We start from the raw sequence: 8,482 nt of genomic DNA, 5'->3' as shown, positions 1-8,482 counted from the left end.
CATACGCAAGGGATACAGCTGCGATGCCATCTTCATGGGGGATGTTAGTATACAGTAACGCAACATCGAGGGTTACTAGAAGGCAGTTATCAGGAATTTCAATTTTTGAGATGTCCGAGAGAAAGTCATTGGTATCTTTAATGAAGGAGGGAAAGCTGGGCGGAATGTGAGATTATCCACATAGCGCGAGAGGTTTTCAGTAACAGTGCCAAAGCCAGAAACAATGGGGCGCCCTAGGTTGTTCATCTTGTGAATCTTTGGGAGAAGATAGAATTTACCGGCTACTGGGCTTAAGGGGATCAGGGAACGAGCCGTGGTTTCATTTATTGTTTTATTTTTAACAGCCTCAGCAAGTTTATCTTTGACAATTTGCTTATAGTCTTGAGTGGGATCATTGGGTAGTGCTTTATGAACGTCGATACTGATAGTTGCTTATTGGCCTCGTTAACACAGTCGGTTTTGTCAAGAATTACGATTGCGCCTCCCTTGTCGGCAGGTTTAATAATTATGTCGGGACAGCTTGCGAGTTCCTCCAGGGCTTTCTTTTCGTTGGTAGTCATGTTGTGTGGGAAAGAAATTTGTGTTTGGTATGCTTTTCGCACATCGCGTTGGACAGCTTTGATGCACATGTCGAGGCAACTATCACGCTGTGTGGGAGGGGTCCAGTGCTTATAGCTAGGTAGGGTTCCGCGGGCTTCTTGCTGTTTATCCGCCTCTTTACTTATACTAAATATATAAATATGTATTTATATATATATATATATATATATATATATATATATATATATATATATATATATATATATATATATATATATATATATATATATATATATATATATATATGCATTACGAGGCACTGGCTTCAGCAGTTCGGATATGCCAATTGCTAACCCCGACCTCCGACCATGGTCTACGTTGCGGCGGCTGGCAGAGAAGACGTTCTACGTCTACCGCGGTAATCGAGGGGCGGCGCTAGTTCACCGGCCTCAGAGCTCTTGTAAATATAAACCCCCGCTTTAAAGTCGAGAGAGAATCCGCTGCGGGATAGCGTAATGGCGAACGCACCGCACCGGTTATGCGGAGATGTGGGCTCGAGTCCCGCTCCCGGAAAAACGGCGGATTTTTTTTCTCGACTTATATTTTCGCTTATTTATCAATGTATCAAAGAAACGTGATAAGCACACGTCATTCGGCCCTATTAAATATTTCGAAAAAAGCCGAATAGCACTGGCAATGATGACTGCAACCTTGATATGTATCTTCACCGAGTCCCTCGTACCGTATCTTTCTGTTCTGCTACATGCAAACGAGGCACTGGCTCCAGCAGTTCGGATATGCCAATTGCTAACCCCGACCTCCGACCACGGTCTACGTGGCGGCCGCTGGGAAAGAAGACGTTCTACGTCTGCCGCGGTAGTCGAGGGGCGGCGCTAGTGGACCGGCCTCAGAGCTCCTGTAAATATAAACCCCCGCTTTAAAGTCGAGAGAGACCCGCGCGGTGGCTCAGTGGCTAAGGCGTTGCGCTGCTGAGCACGAGGTCGCGGGTTCGATTCCCGGCCGCGGCGGCCGCTTTTCTGATGGAGGCGAAAAGCAAAAACGCCCGTGTGTACGAGATTTCGGCGCACGTTAAAGATCCCCAGGTGGTCAAAATTATTCCGGAGCCCTCCAATACGGCGCGCCTCATCGCCTGCGTTGCGTCGGCGCGTTAAACCCTACAATCAATAAAGTCGAGAGAGAATCCGCTGCGGGATAGCGTAATGGCGAACGCACCGCACCGGTTATGCGGAGATGTGGGCTCGAGTCCCGCTTCCGGAAAAACGGCGGATTTTGATTCTCGACTTATATTTTCGCTTATTTATCAATGTATCAAAGAAACGTGACAAGCACACGTCATTCGGCCCTATTGAATATTTCGAAAAAAGCCGTATAGCACTGGCAATGACGACTGCAACCTTGATATGTATCTTCACCGAGTCCGTCGTCCCGTATCTTTCTGTTCTGCTACATGCACTACGAGGCACTGGCTCCAGCAGTTCGGATATGCCAATTGCTAACCCCGACCTCCGACCACGGTCTACGTGGCGGCCGCTGGGAAAGAAGACGTTCTACGTCTCCCGCGGTAGTCGAGGGGCGGCGCTAGTTGACCCGCCTGGGAGCTCTTGTAAATATAAACCCCCTATTTAAAGTCGAGAGAGAATCCGCTGTGAGATAGCGTAATGGCGAACGCACCGCACCGGCTATGCGGAGATGTGGGCTCGAGTCCCGCTGCCGGAAAAAAGGCGGATTTTTTCTCGACTTATATTTTCGCTTATTTATCAATGTATCAAAGAAACGTGGCAAGCACACGTCATTCGGCCTATTAAATATTTCGAAAAAAGCCGAATAGCAGTGGCAATGACGACTGCAACCTTGATATGTATCTTTACCGAGTCCCTCGTCCCGTATCTTTCTGTTCTGCTACATGCATTACCAGGCACTGGCTCCAGCAGTTCGGATATGCCAATTGCTAACCCCGACCTCCGACCACGGTCTACGTGGCGGCCGCTGGGAAAGAAGACGTTCTACGTCTCCCGCGGTAGTCGAGGGGCGGCGCTAGTTGACCGGCCTCATAGCTGTTGTAAATATAAACCCGCTATTTAAAGTCGAGAGAGAATCCGCTGCGGGATAGCGTAATGGGGAACGCACCGCACCGGTTATGCGGAGATGCGGGCTCGGGTCCCGCTCCCGGAAAAACGGCGGATTTTTTCTCGACTTATAGTTTCGCTTATTTATCAATGTATCAAAGAAACGTGACAAGCACACGTCATTCGGCCTTATTAAATAATTCGAAAAAAAGCCGAATAGCACTGGCAATGACGACTGCAACCTTGATATGTATCTTTACCGAGTCCCTTGTCCCGTATCTTTCTGTTCTGCTATATATATATATATATATATATATATATATATATATATATATATATATTGTTACGCACAGCATAAGTGCCGTATATTCGCACATGCGTTTATGACATTTCAACGGTCAACCATCTGAGCAAGCTGATTGGTAGGAGAGGAGAACGAGGTTGCACCCCGGCTTGGCACCATCATTCACGGACCGCTCTACAATCTATGCTCGTCCTACACCATCCGAACTCACTGTAAATAAACACATCTCGTAACAGTTTGGTAGAGGTGCTGGGTACGCCACGTCGGACCTCCAGGATTTTCGCCGCAGCCGACGTGTCGCGGGTATGCCACCGCTGTCTCCTACGATGCCTCAAGGTGGGAACACTGTGCCGGCCCCCACGCCTGGCTGGCATCCCCCGCGAGAGCCCCGAATGTTCACTGGGATCGCCGATGAAGACGTTGAGGAATGGTTGACGCTCTATCGGCGAGTGAGCCGGTACAACCGCTGGGATACCGCTGCACAACTCTCGAACGTCATGTTCTCGCTAGATGAGACTGCGCTGACCTGGTTTGAGAACAACGAAAGCAACCTCACAACCTGGGACCGTTTCGTTGAAGAAATTTCATCCCGCTTTGGCGACTCCGTCGGAAAGAAGAAGCAGGCTGAACAGACGTTGCTCCATCGCGCCCAAGTCCCAGGTGAGACATGCACCACCTACATTGAAGAGGTGCTAAAGCTCTGCAGACTCGTCGACCCGAAATGTCTGAGGATGATAAAGTGGGTCACTTATTAAAGGGGATCGCTGAAGACGTGTACAACTTTTTAATAGGGCGTGAAAAGTTGGAATCGGCATCCGACGTTGTCCAGCACTGTCGCACCTTCGAGGCGTTGAAGAAGCGTCGTATTACGCCAAAGTTCGGTCGCTTGGCTAATGTAACTACTGTGGCAAGCGTTGATGTGACCCCACCACCGGACTTCGCTGAAACTATCCGGCGCATCGTCCGCGAGGAGTTGCTGCGACACCAAGAACCTCGGCGCCATACTGACGGCTTGCACGTTCACGAAAGTTACGTGCTGCAAGATGTACAGGCCAATAGCCTCTCGCCTTCGAGTGCTCAGTTCCGTTATCCGAGCTATACGCCTCGCAATGAAAGCCCGCAGCGCTTCGACAATTGGGATTCACCACGCTACAGTCACGATGTCCAGCAGTTCTCTCGGCGCCCTCAACGTCCAACTTACGACCAGCGTCCTCAGCGCCCGACAAATGATCGCCGTTTTGATGGCGTCTACGAGAGATCCTTCCCTTCCCTTGAGCGTGACCTTCCCGTTTGCTACAACTGTGGGTTTGAGGGCCACATTTCTCGCTACTGCCGCCGTCGCCGCCAAGCGCCACGCTACCAGCAAACTCCCATGTGGAACCGCCCGAACGCTCGAAATGCCCGCTACGACACTCGCCTGCCAACAGCTTTGTTCTCCGAGGCACCACCGCGCCCCAATTCACCGGCTTCTGACCGCAGCTTAACCCCACCCGCTTCACGACAGCGGCGTTCACCATTACCCCGGCGTCGGTCACCGCCGCCGGAAAACTAGCCAGCGCGGCCAATCGAGGTGAGGCCGCGGCACAACTGTCACGTGAAATGCCTCTTACCGGACAGCCTAACTGGGAACTACCTTCGCCTGTATCAATGCTAAAAAACACAGTGGAAGTATTAGTCAACGGCACCCGAACGATGGCTCTGATCGATACGGGCGCAACAGTGTCGGTAATGAGTTCTGCGTTTAAATCCCGTCTTGGCCGCAAAGTAATGTTTCACTGGGACAAAATGGTAACATTTCAAGGTGTTGGTGGTGAGTCCCTATGCCCACTTGGAATCTGCTCAGTGACTGTTTCGTTTGGCGGCCACACATTCAGGGCGGAGTTTGCAGTATTGCCGTGGTCAACTCACGATATGATTTTAGGTCATGACTTCTTGAAGCAGTGTGGTGCCACAGTTGACGGTCGTAATGAGGACGGGACCGCCCTATCTGCCCTTGTAGAAGATTCTTGTCCCGATACCAACCGCGCACTCTGCGTGTTGAGCGACACCATCATGCCGGCGCTGTCCGCCGCATTCGTGTCAGTCCTTTGCACGGAAACTGATCTGGATAAATTTGAATCTTTGCTGGAGCCGATTCCCCTAAACTGTGCAAAGAAAAATGTATTGGTGCCTCGATCGGTTGTTACGGTAAACAGGGGACAAACCTCTGTGTGGACTATCAACTCTTCGGCCGAACCCACTCTACTTCCAAGCGGGCTGAAACTTGCGGAAGCGATCGAATATGTTTCAACTTCAGTAGGAGTTTTGTCCGAAGCCATAAATCCGTCTACTGATCCTTGCCCGGTGGACCCTGCCAAATTTCAAAGTATGAGCGACGAATCCCTTGAACCAGAAAAACGCCGTGCGTTGATTGCCGTTCTTGTACAATACTCACGCGTATTTGACTTCGGGCGAACACATCGATGCTCGTCAATACCGCCCACACGGACCCACCATTCAATACATACTGGGGAAGCCCGGCCCATACGACAAAAGCCCTACCGGGTTTCACCATCCGAGCGCAAGATTATCAATGAACAAGTACGAGATATGTTGCAGAATGGCGTGATTCAAGAGTCTTCAAGTCCCTGGGCAGCTCCGGTGATATTGGTCAGAAAGAAAGACGGGTCATGGCGCTTCTGTATTGGCTATCGGCGCCTCAACGAAATTACTAAAAAAGACGTCTACCCACTTCCCCGCATAATAATGCAATAGATTGTCTTCATTCGGCTTCGTACTTCGCTTCAGTTGACTTGCGATCAGGCTACTGGCAAATTCCCGTGAACCCCGACCATAAAGAAAAAACAGCGTTTATCACACCCGATGGACTATTTGAATTTAATGTTATGCCCTTTGGACTCTGTAACGCCCCTGCTACGTTTGAGCGTTTCATGGTTACGGTACTTCGGGGCCTCAAGTGGGAAGTGTGCATGTGCTGCCTCGACGATATCGTTATTTTTGGTCGCACATTTCGTGAACACAACACGCGCTTGGCCACTGTTTTGGACTGTTTAGAAAAGGCTGGTCTCATTTTGAACTAAAAAAAATGTCGATTCGGAGAGCGGCAAACTCTTGTCTTAGGCCTCGTTGTCGACAAACATGGAGTCAGACCGGATCCACACAAGATACGAGCCGTTAGCTGCTTTAAAGAACCCACCTCTGCGAAGGAACTTCGCAGCTTCTTTGGACTTTGCTCCTATTTTCGTCGTTTTATCCCTGACTTTGCTAACATAGCCCATCCTCTGACATGTCTTCTGCGGAAAAACGTTCCATTCAAATAGAGTACCGACTGTGCCGTCGCTTTTCGTCACTTGAAACATCTTCTGACGTCCGGACCGATTCTCCGCCATTTCGATGCCCAGGCGCCTACTGAAGTTCACACCGATGCCAGTGGGGTTGGAGTTGGGGCCGTGCTTGTTCAGCGCCACAGTGATGGTGAGCATGTTATTGCTTACGCCAGCCGCACTCTTAGCAAGTTGGAGAGGAATTATACTGTCGCGAAGCAAGAGTGTCTGGCAGTAATTTTTGCCACACAGCGATTTCGCTCCTATCTCTATGGGCATCCTTTTACCATCGTCACAGACCACCACTCACTCTGCTGGCTTCTCAACCTTCATGATCCTTGTGGGCGGCTGGCACGCTGGGATCTCCGTCTGCAGGAGTATGATTTCACCGTATCAAACAAAAGCGGCCGCAAGCATCCCGACGCTGACTGCCTTTCCCGGCTGCCACTGGAATCAGTGGCCTCTGATGAAGACAACTTTGACCAGTATCTCGCCTCCATTTCGACATCTTTCCCTGAGCCGGCTGTTTTCAAAAGGGAGCAGTGCAAGGACAAAACTTTGGACTCGCTTTTCGCTTTAGCCGATGAATCGAAGCCTTCTAGCCATTTCTGCGTGCGAAACGAAATACTTTACAAGAAGAACTATTCGGCTGTCGGACATCGTCTCCTACTTGTTGTGCCAGAAAGCCTCCGTACCGCTGTTCTAAGTTTTGTGCATGACGAAGTCACATCGGGCCACATGGGGCTCGCGCGCACTCTGCACCGTGCTCAACAACGGTTTTACTGGCCGAACATGCGCAGGACTATTGAGCGCTATGTCGCCACTTGTGCCCAATGCCAGCGGTACAAAAATCCAACAACTGCTCCAGCAGGGCGACTCCACCCCGTTGACCCGCCAAGTCGTCCTTTCCAACAAGTTTGGATTGACTTGTTAGGGCCTTTCCCCCGCTCATCGCATGGACATCGCTGGATCATTGTATGCGTGGATTACCTCTCTCGCTATGCTCAGACGGCTGCTCTACCGTCTGCCACTGCTACAGAGATCGCGGACTTTTTGCTTCGCCAAATTTTGTTACGCCATGGACCACCCCAAGTTATAATCAGTGACCGTGGACGTCAGTTTACTGCAAATGTCGTTGAAGAGTTGCTTCGCCTTTGTTCCTTCCAATTTCGCCATGCTACGCCGTACCACCCTCAAACAAATGGACTGACCGAACGTACCAACCGCACGTTAGCGAGCATGTTATCTATGTATGTCAGCTCGGACCACAAGAACTGGGACGATCCGCTGCCCTTTATCACATACGCGTACAATACTGGGAAGCACGAAACAACCGGCTACAGCCCCTTCTTCGTCCTTTATGCCCGGCAGCCCGGTAGCTGTCTCGACACGATATTCCCTTTCTTCAACCATGACGACCCTTCCTTAGCTAGGACGCTCTGCCTTGCCGAAGAAGCACGTCGACTTGCCCGCCTGCGAATCCTGGCCTCCCAGAAGCGCTCTAAGCAGCTTTACGACAGTCGTCGGCGTGATGTAACATACACACCGGGTGATTTAGTGTGGCGTTGGACACCACTGCGTAAGCGCGGCTTGTGTGAGACGTTTCTGCCTCATTACATGGGTCCGTTTGTTGTGCTACAACGTCTCAGCGATGTCACATACGTCGTCTCGCGATTGACTTCGACTGGTCGACAGCGCAAAAGAACGCAAGTAGTCCATGTTGCCCGACTCAAACGTTGTGAAGAACGCTCCACAAGCTGCCTCGCCGTGGGGGCTTCGTCTCCGACGTGGGAAATGTTACGCACACCATAAGTGTCGTATATTCGCAGATGCGTTTATGACATTTCAACGGTCAACCATCTGAGCAAGCTGATTGGTAGGAGAGGAGAACGAGGTTGCACCCCGGCTTGGCACCATCATTCACGGACCGCTCTACCATCTACGCTCGTCCTACAGCATCCGAACTCACTGTAAATAAACCCATCTCGTAACACTATATATATATATATATATATATATATATATATATATATATATATATATATAGAAATAAGGGTTGGCAGTCGAGAAAACCTCGGAAAGCAAAGGGGAGGATGTGGTAGATCATTGAAACAGATTAAGAATTTGGAAAGAAAGAAAGAAAGTGAAGAAAAAATGCCCGCCAGGTGGGATCCGAACCCACGACCTCCAGAATACCGGTCTGGTGCGATAACCACTACGCTACCGGC

The 8,482-nt window shown here is 50.3% G+C and overlaps 1 pseudogene; it reads left to right on the top strand.

Annotated features, from left to right (window-relative positions):
- Positions 1-3,257: 3,257 nt before the first annotated feature.
- Positions 3,258-4,483, top strand: LOC144160773 (uncharacterized; annotated as a pseudogene).
- The last annotated feature ends 3,999 nt before the right edge of the window (positions 4,484-8,482 follow it).

Source organism: Haemaphysalis longicornis, unplaced genomic scaffold, assembly GCF_048455015.1.
Source record: "Haemaphysalis longicornis isolate Haplotype H1 unplaced genomic scaffold, Haemaphysalis longicornis Haplotype H1 scaffold_11, whole genome shotgun sequence".
Taxonomy (NCBI): Eukaryota; Metazoa; Arthropoda; class Arachnida; order Ixodida; family Ixodidae; genus Haemaphysalis; species Haemaphysalis longicornis.
This window is presented reverse-complemented; position numbering and strand designations above follow the sequence as displayed.